At 41.4% G+C, this 21,618-nt stretch overlaps 2 non-coding genes across 2 annotated transcripts; both read left to right on the plus strand.

Moving 5' to 3' along the window:
* Nucleotides 1-421: 421 nt before the first annotated feature.
* On the plus strand, nt 422-493 carry TRNAC-GCA (transfer RNA cysteine (anticodon GCA)). The gene has a single exon. It is a non-coding gene; the product is annotated as a tRNA-Cys (tRNA).
* Nucleotides 494-3,075: 2,582 nt separating this feature from the next.
* TRNAC-GCA (transfer RNA cysteine (anticodon GCA)) lies at nt 3,076-3,147 on the plus strand. Its single transcript has one exon. It is a non-coding gene; the product is annotated as a tRNA-Cys (tRNA).
* Nucleotides 3,148-21,618: the final 18,471 nt, after the last annotated feature.

The raw sequence follows: 21,618 nt of genomic DNA on the forward strand, positions 1-21,618 counted from the left end.
ACTGAGTGCCAGTTATGAGCTCAGTTCTGTGAAGTCATAAGGAGGAATGAGAATCTCAGTTGCTAGGAGCTTTGGCTAAGGGAAGCATGACAGGAATCCAATCATCCACATTAAATTGATGTTGCCATTTGTAGAGAAGCTGATTATTTTTCCTTGGAACTGAGTTTTGGTTTATGTGAAATATGGTGGATAGGAATGAGGCTTTGGGTACTGGTGAGTCTAAGAAGAGTTTTTTGGTTCTGAAAACTTAGTTCTCAGGAGTTCTGTCTTTTATCATAATAAACCTCTTCTAAAACTTGTAACGCCCAGAATCTCACTAGGCAACATTATAACTCTAATTATAGCTCCCCTGAGTCATTGGAGGTTTTTAGAACAAGAATTTTTAGAGATAGATAGACTATAAAAGCAAGGTTATTCCACTGGGGGTATAGCTCAGGGGTAGAGCATTTGACTGCAGATCAAGAGGTCCCTGGTTCAAATCCAGGTGCCCCCTCTGCCTTTTTGTTTTGTATGGATTGACTTTGACTTTATTATTTTCTGTGGTTCATGGCTGATTGAATAATAACTAATGTCCTTATATTCTTAGAATATACCAGGCACCAGTCTTTGATTATCTCCTCCATTTCTCACCAAAATTTTATAAGATACATACTATTAGTATTTCCATTTTACATGGGGAGACTGAGACTTGGAGGTGCTAGTAATTTGCTGAAGGTCAAAAAGCTATAAAACGAAGGTTCAGGAGTTGAACTCAGAGCACATTCTCTCCATGACTTCAGTATACTACCCATATTGTTGTCCTAATGTTAAAAGCTGTGTGACAAAATCCTACTTAGCAATGCTCCCAAGGTCCTATTATTGTCCATGGAGTTTTAGAACCTTTCGGCTGCAAGGAAAACGCAGGACTTTATGACTGTGCCCGTGCTTTGCAGTGCCCTGGAGAAAGTCAAGAATAGACTTTTGTCTTTATCCATAGAACATTGCTGGGGATAACATGAACTGGTCTGAGGTTTAAGCAACTGCACTTTTCGCTTCTCTAAAACTTGAGGAATATCCATTACCTTCCATCCCCTATTCATTTGCTACAGCCAAGCACCCCACATTGGGTACCTTCATTTAGGACCCAGGCATAGGGCCAAAGGTCAGGCCCTAGTCTAGGTCTAACTCCCAACCACAACACAGGCAATGCTCTGTCTTTGGATCAATTTGAACAACATACACTATGCACTATGTACCAGAACTGTGCAAAGCATGAATCCAAAGGTGAACAAGACACAGCCTCTGTCCTCAGTCTGCTCTCATTCAGGATGTAGGAATGTAAAATAAGAAAACAGAGCACTATCCACTATGCTGAGCTGTGCTAAGTGTAGTAATGTGGAAGACACAGTGAAACTTCTGTCCAGAGGAAGGGAAGTTAAGGGAAGCTTCAAGAGAAGCTGATGTCCAACCAGGGTTTCAAAGATGAATAATAGCTCACAGATGGAAGGTGGAATGGAGGTGGGGGCGGTGGAGAGGGGTGGTTGTAGTTCTAGACAGAGGAAATAGCATGGACAGAGGCTGGAGCCAGGTGGATGCAGTTGGAGGCAGCTGGAGCACAAAATGTGATATGAGGAATGTCAGAAGATGATGAAGCTGAAAAGGCTGGTAAAGATCTGATGGGAAGAACTTAGCAAGTCGTGCTAAGAGAAGTTTATTGTGAAGGCATTTAAAGGGGAGTGATCTAGATGGATTTAGTTTTCAAGCAGGCTGCTCTGGGAGCAGTAGAGGGTGACATGTTGGGTGGAGGCCAGGAGGCTGTTTAGGAGGTAGTGGCACTGACAGTGCTGGGTGTGTGTGGGGGGGGTGGATATAACCAGTGTCAAAGGTAAAATCAACAGCATCCAGCAATTCACTAGAACTGGGGAGGAGGGAGTGGGAGGAGACTAGAGTTGCTAGATGACTAGAGTTGCTAGAGTCAACAACCAAGATAGGGAGGAGGCTGATCAGCTGGTTAAGTAGGCAGGCCCTGCACTCAGCCCTGAGCCTACACTGGACTCTCGGCCCCACCGTCTGCTAGCTGTGTGACCTTGGGCCACGTATTTCAATCACTCTGTGCCACAGTTTCCAACCTGCAAATTCAATGTACTACTAATATTAATAGTACTTATTTTATGAGATTTTTTTTGATGATTACATGGGAAGTTGTGGGTAGAACTTTTAGTACCATGCCTGGTGCATTGCAAATGCCCAATATATATGAGCTATTATTATTACAACAAAGCAAAATATGGGGAGATGCAGGTTTGGGCAAGATGACAAGCTTAGTTTTGGGCATACTGGTTTTGAAGTCTGAGGTTCCTGCTGGGTATCAAAGTGGAGAGGCTGGGAGTGGGTGTCTGGGGCCCTCAGACAATGTGTGAGCTGGAGCTCTGGCGGCTGTTTGCTCCCTGGCCCTCCAGCAGCTGACAGGCATCGTCAGGGAGAATCTGTTGCAATGACAAAGATTTCCTTGACTTTTTTGCTCAACCGTGGAGATATACAAGATTGAGTCCTCAGATTGGAACTTAAGGGAATAAGAATTGGGGGTGTTCAAAGTTGAATTTTGGGCTTTGGAGTATCCAGGGATTTTTGTTTGTTTGTTTTTCTTTTTTTTTTTTAATGTAAAATGAGACAGCTGGTCCTAGATGAGGTCCCCTTTGAAAACATGCACATTATACAGTATGTGCAAATACACAAAATTTGCCTATACTTTCAGAGCAGAACATGAACCCCTGAAGCCCATTTGTGCATCCCCAGTAAAGATCCCCCCACGTCCAATACTTGTTTGTAGGCCCTGCTGCTCAAAACATTCAGTGCTATGCCAAGGGATCTATAGGCATCTGGTGGTATATTTTAAAAGCTGGAAAATTAAACTGAGGCTACAGCACTGAGCTTCACTTGCTGGGAAGAGAATAAGCATACATGCTCTGGGGAAAGCAATAAGTATGGTTAGAAGGAAACAGGATGAATGAGTAGCACAGACACAAAAGATATTTATGAGGTGTGACGTAGGTCATAAAAATGAAATAATGATTATATGAAGTTCATTAATGTCATGGGGGCATGGCTCAGTGGTAGAGCATTTGACTGCAGATCAAGAGGTCCCTGGTTCAAATCCAGGTGCCCCCTATGGCATGCTTTTGCTTCTTGGCAGCTGGACTAGAGTAAGGCCAGGAAGACGCCCAGGGCTCAAAGTTTAAGGAGACGCTTACTCTCAGGTTCCTGCAAACACTCATTAATTCCCTCACAGTAGAGCTAAGGGCTCACATAGATTCACCTTTCCTCTAACACACACACACAGACACAGTCACACACCCTGATACACATACCCGCGCATGACACACGTTTGCTTTTTCACATGTACCTTTATTTCTTCTTTCCTGTATATTCAATCTTATTAACCAGACCCTTTCCATCTTCCTTTCTTTAAGCTTTTTATTTTATTTCAGATTTTATGGAAGACTTTGTCAATTCTATAATTTTAGATTTACAGAAGAATTGTTAAGATGTTATAGTATAGAGAGGTCCTGTATACTCTTCTCCTACCTCCCCCTACTGTTAACGTATTACATAATCAAGATATACTTATGAAAACTATGAAATAAAACGTTTGAGGTGATGGATGTGCTAATTACCCTGATTCAGTCATTACACATGTATAAAAATACAAGTATCAAAATATCACACTGTGCCACATAAGTTGGTACAATTATTATGTGTAAATTAAAAATAATAATAAAAGAAAAATAAAAGAAACTATGAAATAAACACTGGTGCAACACTATTAACCAAATGGCAGACTTTATTCCGATTTCACTAATTTTTTTTTCTGCTAATATCTTTTTTCTGCCCCAGGATTCAATCCAGGAAGGATACTATGTTGCTTTTAGTTGTAATATCCCCTTAGTCTTCTTCAAATTCTGACAATTTTTCAGTCTTTCCTTTTTTTTTTTTTCTGTAACCTTGACACTTATGAAAAGTCCTACCTAAATATTTTGCAGAATGACCTTCACTTTGGGTATTTTCTCATGATTACACTGGGGTTATAGATTTTTAGGAGAAATATCACAAGGATAATGCACCCTTTTTGTTATAGGATGTTAGGGGTAAATGATAAACACTGTAACAATTTAAGGGTCTGCCACATAGGTAAAACATTTAGGGTCCAGTGTCTGGGGCATGTCAGGCTATTCCATCTAAACTGAGAGAGGTGCTTATACTTTGCACTTCTCACCACACAAAACAGGGCATGTGACTTGGTGGACCATTTTGGATTTTAGCGGCAGTGAATTTGGATGTGCTTCTCTGGTATATTTACTAGATAACAATAATCCATACGACTGTCAGCTCTGGATTCCAGAGCAAGAAAAGCATCTGCAGTAAAGTGAAGGCCATAGTGAAAGCTGGTCTTCCCCTTGGGTATTATGACTTAGTATTGAACGTGCTTGTGGCTAGAAGCTGAGAGTAGAATGGGGGGGGCGATTATTGGGGAAATATTGGTGAAAAGATACAAAATTTCAGCTAGACAGGAGAAATAAGTTCAAGAGCTCTATTGCACAGCTTGATGACTATAGTTAATAACAATGTACTGTATACCTGAAAATTGCTAAGAAGGTAGATTCTAAGTGTTCTCACCACACAAAACAATGGTAAGCGTGTGAAGTAAAGCGTATGCTAATTAGCTTGATTTAGTCATTCCACATTTTTCCATATTTTAAAACATCATTTTATGTACCATAAATATATACAATTTTATTTGTCAACTAACAAATAATAATAATTTAAACAAGAAAGTGTATGTGGCAACTCCAGCTTTGCTAATTCACCTTTCTCTGTTTCCACAGCACATTAAATTTACCTGTGTTATCAGTTTTCACATGGGGTATTGTAATTGTTGATATGTCTGTGCATTAGTCAGGCTAAGCTTGGCTATGCTGTGGCAACAACCCTGAAATATCAGTAGCTTAACACAGGCAAGATTTATATCTTATTCATGTAAGGTCTGGTGGTCCTTGTCCCTCTTGTAGCTGTGTGGTGTAGCCCACGTGGCCAGTTCGCAGCTGCTTAGCCCGGGATTGACATGCATCACTTCTGCTCACAGTGCCTTGGACAGAGCTAGTCATATGGCCCCAACTCAATTGCAATGGAGGGTGGAAAATGTAAGAAAGCACTTGGGCACTTGGCAAGTACTAATTTTCTCTACCATATAACCTAGCTTACTCACTCCACTGAGCCTCTGGATAGTGTTAATTTTTTCCGATTCCTCTTGTTATCAGCAGTCACTGGTAGGGGCTCAGAAAGTATTTGGTGAATAACAGCTAATGGCTAGTTGGACGAATTAATAAATGGATGATACTAGATATACAGAACAAATGTGTCATTGGGCAATTTTGTCATTGGCCATTGTGCGAACATCACAGAGTGTACTTACACAAACCTAGAGGATACAGCCTGCTAAGCAGCTAGGCTATATTGTGTAGCCTTTTGCTCCTAGGCTACAAACCTGTACTATATGTTACTGTACTGAATACTACAGGCAATTGAAACACAGTGGTAAGTATTTGCGTATCTAAACATAGAAAAGGTACAGTAAAAATATGGTATAAAAGATAAAAATGCTATACTTGTATAGGGCACTTACCATGAATGGAGCCTGCAGGAGTGGAAGTCGCTCTGGGTGATTTAGTGAGTATGGTCAGTGAGTGTGAAGGCCTAGGACGTTACTGTACACTACTGTACACTTTATTAACACTACACTTAGGCTACACTAAATTTATAAAAACCTTTTCTTTCTTAACCTTCTATTATTAAGGTTAATAACTAATTAACCCACTTTTTAATAGGGTTGTTTGATTTTTTTCTTGGTGATTTTCCTGAGATCTATATAGATTCTAGGTATCAGCCCTTTATTGGATGTGTAGCATGTGAATAAAAATAAATAAATAAAATTATAATAAATTATCCTTAGTTTACTGTAAATTATTTACTTTATAAACTTTCAATTCTTTTTAACTTTTTGACTCTTATAATAACTCACTTAGCTTAAAACATAAAACTTATCTTAAAACATTGTACAGCCGTAGAAAAATATTTTTTCTTTATATCCTATTCTGTAAGCATTCTTTCATTTTAAAAATTTTAATTTTTTTTTTTTTTACTTTTTAAAACTTTTTTTGTTAAAAGCTAAGACACAAACACACACACTAGCCTAGGTCTACACAGCGTCAGGATCATCAATATCACTGTCTTCCACCTCCACATCTTGTCCCACTGGAAGGTCTTCAGGGGCAATAATACACACAGAGCTGTTATCTCCTATAATAACAATGCCTTCTTCTGCAATACCTCCTGAAGGACCTGCCTGAGGCTGTTTTGTAGTTAACTTTTTTTATAAGCAGTACACTCTAAAATAATGATAAAAGTATAGTATAGTAAATACATAAACCAGTAACATAGTCATTTATTATCATTACCAAGGATTTTGTATTGTACATAATTGTATGCTCTATACTTTTATATGATTGGCAATGCAATGGGTTTGTTTAAACCAGCATCACCACAGACACATGAGGAATCGTTGAGCTATGACATTATGATGGCTATGACAGCAATAGGCAATAGGAATTTTTCACTCCATCATAATCCTATGGGACCACCATTGTATATGCGGTCCATCATTGACCAAAAGTTTGTTATGTGGTGCGTGACTGTATAAACAAAATATACTTTAAAATTAATTAGAAACTACAGTAATTTTATTATGAGGCAAGAGTTAGACTTCTTACATTTAAAAGCAACTTATTTTTGTTTTTCTAAATAATTTTTAAAAGATTCAACTTTGAATTGGAGGAGACAATTTTGTCTATGCCTATCAAGTAAAACACAGAATCTTTATTTTTACCAATTTATTTTACTGAAAAAAAATGTTTACTGTTCTGCCTTCCTTTCTAAAACTGTCCACAGGATCTTTTCCCCTTACAAAACCAAACTATCTTTATTGCATAAAACTTCAAAGAATATAGGAGGAAACAAAATTTGGCTGGATCTTCACCATTTTTTTTTTAACTTTTGTCTTTTTTAGACGTAATTGTGTTCATACATGTAAATGTTTTATGTGTGTGTTGAAAATATTTATTAAACACAAGTTGGAATAAATATGTATCAAGCATATCTCAGGCAGCACCTCAAATCCTCCCAGCCTTGACTATTTGTGAGGCCCTTGGCCACCTTGTCTAAGTGTCTGCCACTGGGTAACCAAGTACGTAAGGCCTCTGCCAACTGCCCATGGGCAAAGCCCTGCCCACGCTGGTGCCCTCGCCTCCCACTCCTGGCTCCCCTCTTGCTTTCGAGGTGTGTGAGGCCATGAGACCCACTTGGTGCCCCCACGTGCAGAATCAGGGAAAACCTTTCACCAATAAGACGTAAAAGTTGAGGAGTAAATTCTTCTCCCGGGAACAGATTGTCCCGGGATGCGGTAGTTCATTCATCCTTTTGAGAGACAGCTTTATGAGATCAAGCAAGCAGATGCACTTATCACGTGATCGCCAACTTAGCAACGCACCCTTGAGCTGACCTAACCTTCTTGCTCTGCCCCACTTTCTTTCACCTCACTCCTGCTCCCTGAGATTGCACTCTGAACAAGCAATAGTCCGTAAGCTTCAGCCTCAAGCTCTAGGTTCCGGGGTACTCAGGTATAGCAGAGGCTGTGCATGCTCTGCCCATTTTCCCTGCAGCATTTACCACAATAGTTCACTCTGGCCTGATTCCAACTGCCAGCTTCTGCATCTCTTTCCCCAAGGGCCTTTCTGGCCTGTTCTGTACCTGTTTGTGGCAAGCTAGACGTGCCAGAGGATCAATGGCCAGTGAGAGCAGCCCTCAAACAATGATTGACAGAAGTTGCTGTTTAAATACTCCAGACTCTGTGGGATAAGTCTGAGTAGCAGTACCCCCTAGACTGGCTCTTGGAATTCCCCAGGGGAATTGTTTGGTTTCCCACAGTATTAACTTACATGATAATGCAAGTTTTGTTGATTCCCTCCCCTTTCCTGTTGCACTTCCCTTGCCCTGAGGGTCACCTCCCAAATAAACTTGCACTTGAATTCTTAACTCAGGTTCTGCTCCTGTGGGCACCAAACTAAGACATCAGCCTAAGACATGATTTTTAAAATCGTTATAAACTGATTTTTAAAAATTTAACAATGTATCCTATTCATGACATTAAGTATTCTAAAATTTTTCTAAAATATATGGGTTTTAAATGCCACATGGTATTTACCATGGATTATAAAAATTTATGAAAATAATATATTAGACATTTCAGTTGTTTCCGACTTTTCTGTACAACTATAATCGACCTAGCATTAAACAGAGCTAGTCAGGCTTTGTCCCTAGGGTCAGAGTTACAAATTAATAAGCCACAGATGGGTCAATTGTGCACATAATGGGAAGGAAATGATCCCTGTTAAGATTTCCCTTGACTTGTATTTGATGTTTTTTGAAAGTTGCTGTGTAGCAGGGGTCCTTAGAGAAAGATCAAAGGACTCTCAATTATATTCTACTTTAAAAGAAAATGGATTGCATCCAAGCTTTCATTAAACATCTCTGTCTCATCTCTCTTTGGAAAGAAATGGCAACTAAAGCTCATTATGTAGTATTTTGCTACCTGATGGATTTTTTTCTACTCTGGGGCAAACTGGGCTTCCTGCTTACAAAGGACTGTACCTCTCTCATTGTAATACAATTAGGAAGAGTTTTATGGTTTTATTCTAGTTCCCTGAAATGATTTGAGGTCAGCTAACTAATTTCACTGAGCTATGGGTTCCTTCTGTTTGTATATTGGGGATAATAATATTCTCCTTAAGAAGCTGGATGTCAGAACTAAATAATGTGTTGACAGAGTGAATGGCACATAGTGATTGCTCTGTAAAGGATAGCGATTCGTCTCTGACAGTGATTTCATTTCTATGGTAAAGTGTAGCATAGAGCAGAGGGTAGGGCCTAAGAAACGTGAAGGGGCTGTTGGGATGGGACATGTGGATGTCTAATTAGATTCAGGGCACATATGAATGGTTCTTTGCTCAGAAGTCTCTCCTGTGCACATACTTCCTGCTGCGACAGACTTGGTCCCACACCCCTGTGTCATCCCAGCCCTTCTACCTGAGTCCCAGTGTTACCTGGCTCAGTGCTTCTCAAAGTGACCAGCAGCAGCAGCATCACCTGGGAACTGGCTAGAAATGCTGATTACCAGGTCCCTCCCAAGACCCACTGAATCAGAAACCCTGGAAATGGGGCCCAGCAATCTGTGTTTTAAAAAGCCCTCCAGGTGGTACTGATGCACATTAAAGTTTGAGAAACGCTGATCTAACTCAAGCTTTCACCAGGCCTGCCCAATCCCTCCTCCCATAATCGGCTCCTGGGGGCCTGCCTGATTCAAGTCCCCCCTCTTCTAGCCTTCATCCTGAGCTGTGACTATTTGTTTTATCTCAACTGCACACTCCTCTCCAGCTCTGATTGTGATCCCTCATGCTTGGCCTCATTCTAAGGCCATGGTTCTGATCTATAATGTAATTTCTACTTGTTCCTTGGTATCTGTGCACTGGCTCCAGACGACTCAGTTTGGTGCAGTTTAGCTCCTGGGACTTCAGTGTCCCTGGAGCCAGACCAGGAAGCCAATCTTTCTACCAGGTTGCAGCCCCTGCAGGAGGATTGGCCCATTAGTAGCCTAGCGTCCAGGCTCAGTCCTGCCCCTGGCTCTGCAGCAATGGGACTCCAAGTAAGGGGAAATAGAAAAAGCTCTGAATTCATAGTTCTGCTTCTAGGACTCAGACACTGTGCAGTTCCTCTTGCTTTGACTTTGCCCCAGTTTCTATCTCTGAGTTTCTGTCATGTTTCCTAGCTCAGTGCCCCATTTCACCTGGGGCTGGGGTCCTGCCTGACTCTCTCATTGCTCTTAGCAGCTGGAGTCTTGCTCTGCAGTCAGTATATTAGTTATCTATTGCTGCATGAAAAATTACCTCCAAAGCTTATTGGCCCAAAACAACAATAAACATTTATTATATTGCACACTTTCCGAGGGTCAGACATTCAAGAACAGCGTGGGGACAGGCATGTTGCTTCCAAGGTACCTCCCTTAAGTGGCTGGCAAGCTAATGCTGGCTGTTGGTGAGAGGACTCAGCTCTTTGCCATCTGAATGTCCCCTTGGAATTGCTTGATTGTCCTCATGATGTGGCATCTAGCTTCCCCTTCAGGGAGCCATCCAAGAGAGTAAGGCATGGTTTTCAAGATCTAGTTCCTAAAGTAATAAACCATCATTTTTGTCACATTTTGTTTGTTAAAATAGAGATATAAGGCTGGTGGAATCAACTCTTTGTGGCAATAAGGTAACAAATTATACACAGGACCTAAGGCCATGCCTGACAAGGGTGAAGTCATGCACCGACACTTAAAGAATAAACGATGTTCTAACTGCCACAAGGTTTTTCTTTTTCTCTAGCAGCTAAACAAGTGCTGGCCTTAAGATAAGCAATATTGAAACAATTGCAGCTCATCCACCACCAGATGCTGACTAACTGACCCCCCGTTCCACAAGCCTTATTTACAGTTTTGATCGGACAAAAGACTGGTTTCTGCAACTTTCTCCTGATGAGAGACCACCAATCATGGACTGGTTCTGGCCGGTTTACAGAGGCTGCACACTTAAGTGGCTTCGTGTCCCTGTTTCACTTTTTGACATATAAGGCCTAATTTTAATGCATTTAAATATTAAGTCTCCACCTAGAAAAAGTAAACATGGGATGCATATAACAATAACCCCCCTTCATGAATATTCGTAGCTCCTGTCATAAGCTGATCCGTATGTACACTTGGCCAGCCTATTCAGCATAAATTCCTGTCTCCTCCTTCTCTCCCTTGAAGTGCCTGCTTCTGGTTCCCACCAGAGGCCCCCTTCCCAGCCTGCAGGTTGTGATCCTCCTTCTTAAGAAATAGAGTTCTCCTCTCCAAATTTATTAATATATACCTTATGACTTTTTTTTGACATATTCGTTAGAAGCAAATCACCAAGGGCAGTCCACACTCAAAGGAACAAGAATTAGGCCCCACTTTTTGAAGGGAGAAGCGTTAGGGAATTTATCGGCATATTTTGAAAATGCCGCAGTCAGTCTTTGGGGAAAGCTTCCTGCCACATCCTGCTCAATTCTTAAGATGCTGTGTTCTGCCGGCCCATTCTGGCAGAGTCTAGATGCTGGCCTCTGTGCTTGGCCAGGTGTCCTGTACTGCCAACCAGATGGATAGCCTTTCTTATCTGTTTTCAGTACTTAATCCACGTTGGTATTTATTGGTATTCAAGAGGTCTTATCTCTTTATAATGATAAGACTCAGCCATTTATTGAGCACCTGCTGTGCGTAATAACTGGTGCATTTGGTCATCCCTTTATTGCCTGTTTCTAACTTGGTGAGTCTGATGTGTCCTAACACAATCAATGTCTTTGTCAATAAAAAGATGAATTTGAGTCAATAGGTTTGAACTCTTCGTATGTTAACCAGGCTCAGGGCTGCCATATAAATGTATCCAGTTAGAGCATTATGCAAAGCTGCCCAGCTGAGGGAGTGAGTAGTGGCTGAAATCCAGCCCACATTCCACAAACCACAGAACTCCTTGATTTGGGTTGCATACACCTAGAGGAAAGGGAGCCTTTTTCTAATGTGCACAAATGTGCCACCAATTTGCTGAGTCTTAAACCTGCAGGACTATGCCTACCCAGGGTGGGTATTTTTTTTCCAATTCTCACTAGGTGTATATAGGCTGGCAGTGGCCCCAGTTGTGTCTCTTTTTGTTGCACATGACAGAAACCCAACTCAAACTGGTTTTAGAAAAAAAGCAACTTAACTGAAAAACCTAGGTTTTATAGTGGCTTTAACCATGGCTGGGTCTATCTACCCAAGTCACACTATCAGGAATCTGCTTCTCTCCTCTTGCATCTGCTTTTCCCTGTGTTAACGTTATTCTCAGAATGATTCTCTACAAGTGGTGTCAAGGTGACCAAGTTTACTTCCTGTCCCCTTGGCAACCCCAGAACCAAAGGAAGTTTGTCTCCTGGATAGTTCCTGCAAAAGTCCTGTGACTAAGTCTCATTGGCCTATTTCTGAGCCATTCGCTGTGACAATGATCATGGAATTCTGTATTTGGCTGGACCTTCATTCTCTGCTCATTTCTAGAGTTGGGGAGTTGGTTTCACCCCCATTCAAACCACACTAAGATTGGGAATTGGTGGTTATCCAAGGAAAAATTGGACGCTTTTACCAGAAAAAGAGGGAAATATATCTTGGCTGGATTAAATACAATACATATTTGCTACACTCGCTCCTTGGATTCACAGTTTGGTGTAACCAGTCATTATAGAGCAGAACTTTAGAAAGGGCAGGGGGCTCTTGGTCAGAGCTACTGGCAGAACATTGCTTCCTGGGTTGAAGGATAGTCACGGAATGCTTTGGATGTGTTGCTCCTTGATATCACCAGTCTTTTCCTCTTGTCTTCTCATGCCGCCTCATTTCTGACTCTTTTTCTGAGGACCGGAACTGATACCTACAGGAACTGACTTTTCTTAAGGGAGCCCAAAGAGTATTCTTCTCCTCATATATAGGAGGAGGCAGGTCGACTAACCTGGGAAAAGGCCAAGAGAGAGCTCAGAACTCTGATGCTCTAAGCGACTCCAGTTGGCTGTGCCACCTCTCAGAATCCAGAGGTTTGATCACAAGGCAGGAAACAGTCACTTGAGGATTCTATCCTTTCCAGGCCATCTGCTTTGGAGTGTTCCAGGCTTGCCTCAGGGCCCTAAGCCAATCAGACAGATGCATTTCTCTCTCTTCAGTAATTGATTAAGGAATGGAGTCACAGCCCAAGTACAGCCAAAGCTTCTCAAAGAGGCTTTTTCTTATTCTTTTGGGAAAAGGATTCTTTTTTGTCTGTTTACTTCCTGCAGGCCTTGAATCTGAATGTATGCAAAGCTGGAGCTTTTGTTGTCAACTACTAATGGTAAGGGGCAGTCTGTTCTGAGGATGGAGCTGCCAGTACAGAGGACGTTAGAGCTGAGAGACACAGAGAAAAAAATTCAACACCTGGTAATGTGGCTTCAGCCCCCAAAGCAAGTCACTCCTGGACTTTTCAGTTATGAGACCTAGTAAATCCTTCATTTGTCATGTTTTCTGGGGCCTGCAAAGAAAAGATTCCTAGCTGATGCATCCTGACATGTGCTGCTCCAGGGACTGCAGAGGTCCAGTAAGGCCTGGGTTCTACACGCGGTCCACAAAGCCCAGTTTTCTTACACTTTAAACCCTAACATCAGAGTTCCATTTAGTCCCTCCCCCTGCTGAGCTTGTTCTCTCTTTGTAAATCTCTGGTAAGAAGTCATGCCACCCACCACCTACGGGGGTTGAGGACTAATTAGAACACTTGCGAAATTCTTTGTTTTTATAAAATGTTAGCAAAAGAGCTCCATGCATTAATAACTCTTACTCTTGATTCTCCTTTTTTTAAAACTTGCCTTCTGCAAAGTAAAACTTATCTTTTCTTTTACAAAGTGACTAATTATCTAGATTCACTTCTCAAGGTGTAAACAACTGAACTAAAAATATCCCCCTCTCTGATGGGAGGTGGGAGAATTCAGGGCTGGACTGACACTTTTCTGTTCTTTCACTGTTCTTCCTTGCTTTTCCTAAATTCTTGAGTTTGGGTTTCTAGTAGTGGGAAGAAATGCAGTTATTCAGAAAATGCCAACACCAATGAGCTGTTACTTGACTTACTTGTTTTGAATCTAGGCTGTCACCAACTGGTATCATTTTGAGAAAATGTTCCATTGATGTGTGTGAGTTAAGTAGATTTAGTGTAGAAAAAATTATCTGTAATATACAGAGACCAAGATAGAAAAGAAAAGTGAAAATATATTGGGAAAGAGGAGGAGAGACAGGATGAGCAGAAGAGAAGAAAATGACATGGGTTAAGGTAGAAAATATCCTTGGATCAACCTATAACCCTGGTGTCAAATTTTGGTTGGGTAATAGAAGAGTGGTAGAGGGGCCAGATTTAGCAAACAAAAACACAGGACACCCAGTTAAATTTGAATTTTAGATAAATAATGAATAATTTTTTAGTATAAATATATCTCATTTAAATATTTCATGACAAGGCTAACTGTGAGAATATGGGGATTTTTCTTTTCTAGGGTCAATGGGTTAGCTTGTTAGCATTCTGGAACCTGCAGGTGCTACTGATTACAGCTAACATCCTAAGACTAAAACCATGGAGTAGCTGCATTATTAAGTTCCTGGAACACATAGCCTCTTCCTTGCTTCAACAGATGCCCTTAGCAGGCTGAAGTGTTCCCATGTTCATTCTTACCTCTCATTTAAGCACTGTGACTATCCTGTCATGTATGTATTATAACATTTTATCATGGAAAATTTTAAAATGCAAACAAATGTAAAAAAAATTATAATGAATTTAATTACCCTATTTGACCATCTTATTTCATCTATTCTTTCTACCTCCTTTATTTTGCAGGAGTATTTTAAAGAAAATTACAAACTTTGTCCATGGAGGCAGAGATGAGAAGGGGGAGGGGAAGGGAGGTGGGAGAGAGGTAGGACCAGCAAGGTGGGGTGAGGGTGGGAACAGGGTTCTCATTTTGGGCTTTCCCTCAAACTTCCATCCTATGAACAATACTAACCTTTTCCCTATTTACTCCTAGCTTTATATATCATGCAAATCTTTATTTTCTAGGGTAACTAGTGGGTTCTCTCATTTAATTATTTAAATATTCCTAAGAGTAGGTTTGAAGATTCTGAGAGCAGCATGGTGAAGTACATTTGTTTTCAAGCTTTAATGTGCACAGAATCACCTGGAGGGCTGATTAAAACACAGATCCTGAGTTTTAATCCCACCCCAGAGTTTCTGATTTAGCAGGCCTAAGGCAAGGCTGGAGAATTTACATCTTTACAAGTTTCTTGGTGATATGTTGCTGGTAGTCCAGGGAGTACACTGTGAGAGGAACCACTTATACAGTGAGAACTTACTGGTTATGTAAACCTGAAGAAGAATCCTTATTCTGTAACCTTGGGCAGGTTATGTAACTCAGATTTAGTTCCCTCTTCTGTGATCAACAAAGGTCTGACATTCCTTCTCCTTTTCCAATAGTGATCAGCTGCTTTTAAGAGCAAGAAGTCACTTTTCCTTCATGTTGTTTTGTCGGTAGCAAGTCAGAAATGGTTTTGCCTGTGTTCACCCATTGTGTAAGCCCTCTAGGAATTCAATTGCTTCTCTAGTGTAGAGTTTTGGGCCAATAAAAATAACGATGAGCTTAAAGAATTGCACTCAGACTCCTGAAGCCAAGAAATGATGAGAGGACAGCTATAATCCATTCACTCAACAGGTACCCATTCAGCACTGTTCTACCTACCACAGATACAGTAAGTAATAAGATAGACAGGGCCTTTGTCCTTATGGAATTTGTATTCTAGTTGGGTGAGTAAAAAGCGACAATCTAGGTGGGGCCCTGATGAAATAGGAAAAATATAGTGACAACTCTGAGTCTAATAATGATCTGTATTATTCTCTTACAATTCTGGAGGCCAGAAATCTTAAGACAGTTCTTCTGGGATGAAGGCAAAGTGTTGGCAGGGCTGTGTTCTCTCTGGAGAGAATCTATCTCTGTCTTCTTCCAGCTTCTAGAGCTTCACTCCTTGGCTCACGGCCCCTTCCTCTGTCTCCAGAGCCAGCAGCGTGGTATCTTCAAATCTCTCTCTCTCTGTCTCCATCACATTGCCTTCTCTTTCTCCTATTGTGCCCATAGGTGAAGACAGTTTGTGGCAGTAAAGACTACGGATACAGGGTGGAAGATGACCCAGGAAGGGTGGAAACAATGTCAGAAGGCAGTGATCACAATCTGCCGCCAAGTGCTTCATGAAGTTGTGTGGTCGTACGGCAATAAGGATAAACATTTACGAGAAGGTTTCCACTCGCCAGGTGTTTTACAGCCATTCTTCCTTTACTCACAATAACCCTTTGAGTAAGGTGCTGTATTACACATGAAAAAACTAAAGTGCAAAGTACAACTTGCCCTAAGTCAGATGGTTAATAAGTGGTAACACCAAGGTTAGAAGGCAAGGCGGCCTGCTTGTAGAGCGGAAACCTAAAGAAAGCCTTGCTAGTCAAAGTGTAGTCTGCCGCCAGCAGCATTGAGAACACCCAGGAACTTGTTAAAAATGTAGAATGCAGGCTCCTTGCTAGGCCTGCACAATCAGAATCTGCATTTTAATAAGAGCCCCATTGATCCAAATGCACATTAACGTTTGAGACGCTGCAAAGCACTGTACTTGCAATACAGTGAAGCTACATTTCAGCAGCTGTAGAAGCTGCCTGAAATATCTTCTCTTTTGGTATTTGCTCTAACAATATTAGGGAGCCCCATTAGTCTGATAAGTCTTCATTTGGCTAAGCAAATAACAATTAAGAAAACCACTAAGCTCTCCAAGTTCACATCTCCAGGCCTAATGGAGGACACCACAGTGTGTTCTGAATGACAGTTACTTGTCTAAGATATTTGCTGACTCAGTTATTTATCATCTCTGTGTGCTACAAAGTCCAGTGTGATAAATTATGAAAGAGAGGGTTATTAAATTACAACAGTCTCTCTTACACCAGATGCTGGTGCTAGGCATACAAGGGCTGTCCAGAAAGTATCCAGCTGTGTAATATGAAAAATTATGAAAATTATGGTTGGATACTTTCCAGAGAGCCCTCGTATTTTGGGTACTGTAATCATCCACAGCAAGTAGAGAATCTTTCATGATTAGTGTGCTTATAAAAGATGCTCATTCACAGAAGCCTGCTTTTACCCCAGGTCCCTGTTAGGCTGGTACTCCGTTTCTAAACCTCAGAGTGTGTGGTTTTGGTTGAATCAAGGACTAGGATAATAGGATAGAAGATGGCTAGTAGATTACTGTTTATCATGGACCACCTGCATTATAATTACCTGGTGCTGGTTAAAAATGTAGATCTCTGGGCCCCCCTTGGAAAATTAGAGTCTCTAGGGGTGATACCTATAAATTTTAATTTTTAGCACGCTTACCAGGCAATTCTCTCTCTCTCTCTCTCTCTCTTTTTGTTTTGAGACAGAGTCTCACTCTGTTGCCTGGGGTAGAGTGCTGCGGCATCAGCCTAGCTCACAGCAACCTGAAACTCCTGGCTAAAGCAATCCTTCTGCCTCAGCATTCTGAGTAGCTGGGACTACAGGCACATGCCATCACACCAGGCTAATTTTTTCCATTTTTAGTAGAGACAGGGGTCTCACTCTCGCCCAGGCTGGTCTTGAACTCCTGACCTCAGGCTATACTCCTGCCTCGGCCTCCCAGAGTGCTAGGATTACAGGCATGACCCAGCCTAGGCAATTCTCATATAAACTAATCTTTGAGAGTTACCACTGTGTACAATCAGACCTAACCCCTGTTACTGTATGGATGAGGAATCAGAAAAAGAGAGGAATATAATGAATGACTTGTCTAAAATTTCAGTGCCCCACATATAGCTACATTTCTCATTTCCTTTTATTATTTACATATATGTATATATAAGTCTGGTATAGATGGCTGGCTTTCAGGAGGGCCTTTTAGCTCTCTATTAGCATCTAGTAAAGTCAGGGCTAGCTGATTGTGAGTGATGAGATAGGCAGGTAAATGGTAAATAAACAGTAGTTAAACTTGAAAACATCTCTCATGTGATATTGAGTGATCATTTGTCACCAAGAATGCCAAATACACAGGTTTTAATTGGAATTTAAAAAGTTAAAGCAGCTGGCTGAATTTTTTTGAAGAGATGCATAGTGCCCTAAATTGCCAGGAGGGGGCAGCAGAGAGCTGCTGAATGGCCGGGGTAGGCCAGGTGAACCAAGGTTATCAGAAAGGAGGATGTTAGAACAGCAGCCAAGAGCTGGCTACGCTAGGAGTGTCTGCTAAGGACACAGCTAATATGGACGGGCTGGAACTCAGCCCTAAACGAGGGGAGCTGAGTAGAGAGCGAGGCAGTTACCCTTCGCGAGAAAAGGCAATGCCCAGGCCAGTGGGTGGAAGAGAGGAGCTGAGGTCAGGAATGCGCGCTGGAGAGTCAGGAGCGGGGGCAAGCGGTGAGTGTGTCCCAGTAGGATGGTGGGATCGCCAGGTGGTTATCGTGACTCTCAGTATTGGACGGGGCCACTGGCCTGCCAAGATCAGGAAACAGTGGGGCCTCCAACAAAGAACCATAGATTAAAACCATAACCATATTATTAAAAAACCTGGAACCTACTGCCTTATTTGAGAAACCCTTTGGTAATGAGATCTTCAAATTCTTTTCAGAATTATATTAAAAACAAACAAACAACTTAAGAAATACAAGAGAGTACATGATTAAATACTGTAATTATGGAACAATCAATACATGCTCGAGAAGTTTCAGTGAAAGGGGAGATCAATGAAGGATTGAGTGGCCAAGGAAGGCTTCTTTGCGGAAGTGGAATTTGATCTGAGCCTTAATGGATGAGTATGATTTAGAAAGGCATAGAGAGCACTGAGGGAGAACAGCTCAGCCTGTTTGCAGGCCTCTGGGGAGCCCACCCATCTGTATCCGGGTGCCTTGAGTGTGCAGTGGCTGATGCCTTGCCCACTCAAGACCTCGTCTGACCTTTGGTAAATATTGTTTTGTTTGGATGGTTTCCGACATGTTTTGAAGGAACAGAGTCCAGCTTTTTTAAGCAATTAGAGCATGTCATTCATTTAAGAGAAAGTAAACATTGATGCCACATGCTTCTGAGACAGGTAGCTCACAATAAGACAGTTTGCTAGGGAGGAGGTGATGCATGATCCCGTCAAACCGGGGCACCATAATCTTGACTCTGTGAATAGGTAGAATCTGTTCAGTTCCTGTCTGAATATATAAGAATACACTTAGATATTTATAAAGAAGACAAAAGGTTTTGTTGGGAATTCTGTGATCAGAACCAGGTAAACTGTGCAGTTATATAATAAAGGACACAAGGGATATATCTTCTACCCACTGATGGGCTGGTGGTTATCCCTTATAATTGTGGTCCAGAGATTAGTTGTGACTCAGTGGGTAGACATCCCTTGTATATCCCATCTCTCCTGGATGTTAGCTTCATGCTTTTTATTTATTACCAATCACTGATAGGTCTTTTTTGCAGACAAATGCTCTACCACTGAGCTATACCCCCCAATAGGTCTTTTTTGTTTTTGCTTATGCACTTGTCTAAAATATGTCCTTTTCAATTAATTTTTATAAACAGCTTCAAGTCCTTTCAATATATTCTGCAAAGCATTAACCTCTATTCGGGCTGGTGACACAGTAGCTCTTTCTCAACTTTAGAGAGTGTTTCTCAACTTTATTATTTTTATTATTAATTATTATCATTACTTTTGTTCTGAGCAAGTAGAAAGATAAAACACGTTTCAATTGCTAACAGTGGCTCTCTGTGCTAGTGATTCTGATGGGAATGGAGATGGGATTGGGGGTGAAGTAGGAAAGGAAGAATTATCCATCATCAAGGGGACTATCACAGAGATCCTGGGAAATCCTCTGCTCCACTCTCTGAAGTGCTTTCAGCTGAGAGGCATTGCTATAACTTCAGGATTCAGGATGCTCTGTGCGTGTTTATGTGCCGATATAGGTGTTTTGTAGTAAGTAAGATGTGTTTCTGTTTTGCTGTTGGTTTGGGAGGAGTCTTTTAAATCCTTTTGGTGAATCCCTTTGTTAGGTTAAATCACTTCCCATTTGGGATCCAAGATGGAAGCACATTCCTCCTTGGGCAGTGCCAGGGTGTTCTGGAACAACACTTCTGTACTTCTTCCTGGCAGCATGATTTAGAGGGAGCTCAGAGATAGTATTATTTAATCATTTAATGCCCATATATTGGGATATGTATTCTTTCAAGAAGGTATTTCCTTTATGACATTCTTCAGTGTCTCAGAACATCCATAAAAAATTATTTGAGGAGGATAAAAGAGAGGTTAGGATCAGTTGTTTGAAGCTCCTCAAAACCAAAGGAATAACTTAGTTGGGAAGAAATTAACCACCTGAAGACATTTAATACCTCCAAATGGCTGAGAGTTGTTAGAAGTAATCAAAAAATCAGAAATCACAGTAGAACCCAGTGTTAGTGAGTGTAGGCCAGTAATTTAAACAGTCTTTGTAAGTTTATGCTTATTTGCTTTTGACTAGAACATCCTCTCTCTTCCTATCTCCGCCCATGTGCCTCTTCCAAGTTGGTGGGTACATTGGGGGTGTGGCTTATGTGACCTTGGCTGGTGGGGTGGGGACAGGATTCTTAGACTGTGAATTGTTTTCTGAAATCCCTCTGATCTCCGTGGCAGAGGGGCTGAGCTGGGCTGCTCCCCGGCTTGAGGATCTCCAAGGTCAACTAGTTCCATCAGAGGAGTGTTTGGCTGATGTCTGCTGCCGACTTCTGCTTCTGTACCCCAATAGTCTTACACCAGGTTTCCCTGTTAACTTAGCCCCTGCCTTGGTGCTTACGGGTTGTGCTGTGGGTTCCCCTGAAGCCTGGCTGGGACTCCACTATTGCGATCCCTTCTGTGAAACTTCCCAGACTGATTTTCAGGAGCTCTGGGAAGGTTCTGGGACCATACATGAAACCAGAAGGCAGTTTAGAGAGTTCACTGAAGCCTTTTCTCTGTCTAATCGTTTCTCGTCATCAAATTTGATCTGAGGACGAGAGCTCACATTGGTACAAGGGCGGACTGAGTATTTTCATTCCAGTGTTGGCAGCCATAAGCTGGACAGAAGTTTTTTCCTTTTTGGAAATTCCCTCAACCCCTTTTTAATACACCTCTGTTTTCTGGGACTCTAATCCACAGAGGGGAGATTGAAATACATCTTGCCTTCCTCTACCTGCTTTGTTAGTTCCACCATGCCTCAGCTTGGAAGGGAAAAACTTGGGGCTTTCCACTTCCTCTGCATCTTACCTTCTTTCTACCCTAGGGCAGCAAGCCTCATGGTGAGCCACCAAATATGCAAGGAGTAGCCTCCCTGTGGAATAGCCTATCTCAACATGTGGTCCATGGACCAGCAGCAACAGCATCACCTGGAAGCTCATAGAAATGAAGAACTTGGTCTGAGGTGGATCAGAATCTGCATTTTCACACAAGATCCCCAGGTTACTTGTATATACATTAAGTTTTGAGAAGCATGGGTGTAGAAGAAACTGTATGGGAAGTTCAGGATGAGGAAATGCAAAAGAGAAAGCTACTTAATTATATTAAAATATTGTTCTTTTTACATTTTGAAAAAAGAGAAGAAAATAAGAGTCAATGAAAATGAGGTGAATAAAATGGCTAAGTTGGTGACAGTATAATTTGTTGTATTTGAGTTTTTCTTTTATATCCTTACTCTGGTACTGTGCAGTTTGTAAGTAGGAAGCAAAGTTAATTGATTTGTGTCACATATCCATGCTTCTCAAAGTGTATTTTGCCAAAATGCTTTAAAAAGGAAGGTTTCATAATCAAATGAGTTTGGAAAATGCTGTGAACAAGATATTCCT

Source organism: Eulemur rufifrons, chromosome 7 (assembly GCF_041146395.1).
Source record: "Eulemur rufifrons isolate Redbay chromosome 7, OSU_ERuf_1, whole genome shotgun sequence".
NCBI classification, from domain to species: Eukaryota; Metazoa; Chordata; class Mammalia; order Primates; family Lemuridae; genus Eulemur; species Eulemur rufifrons.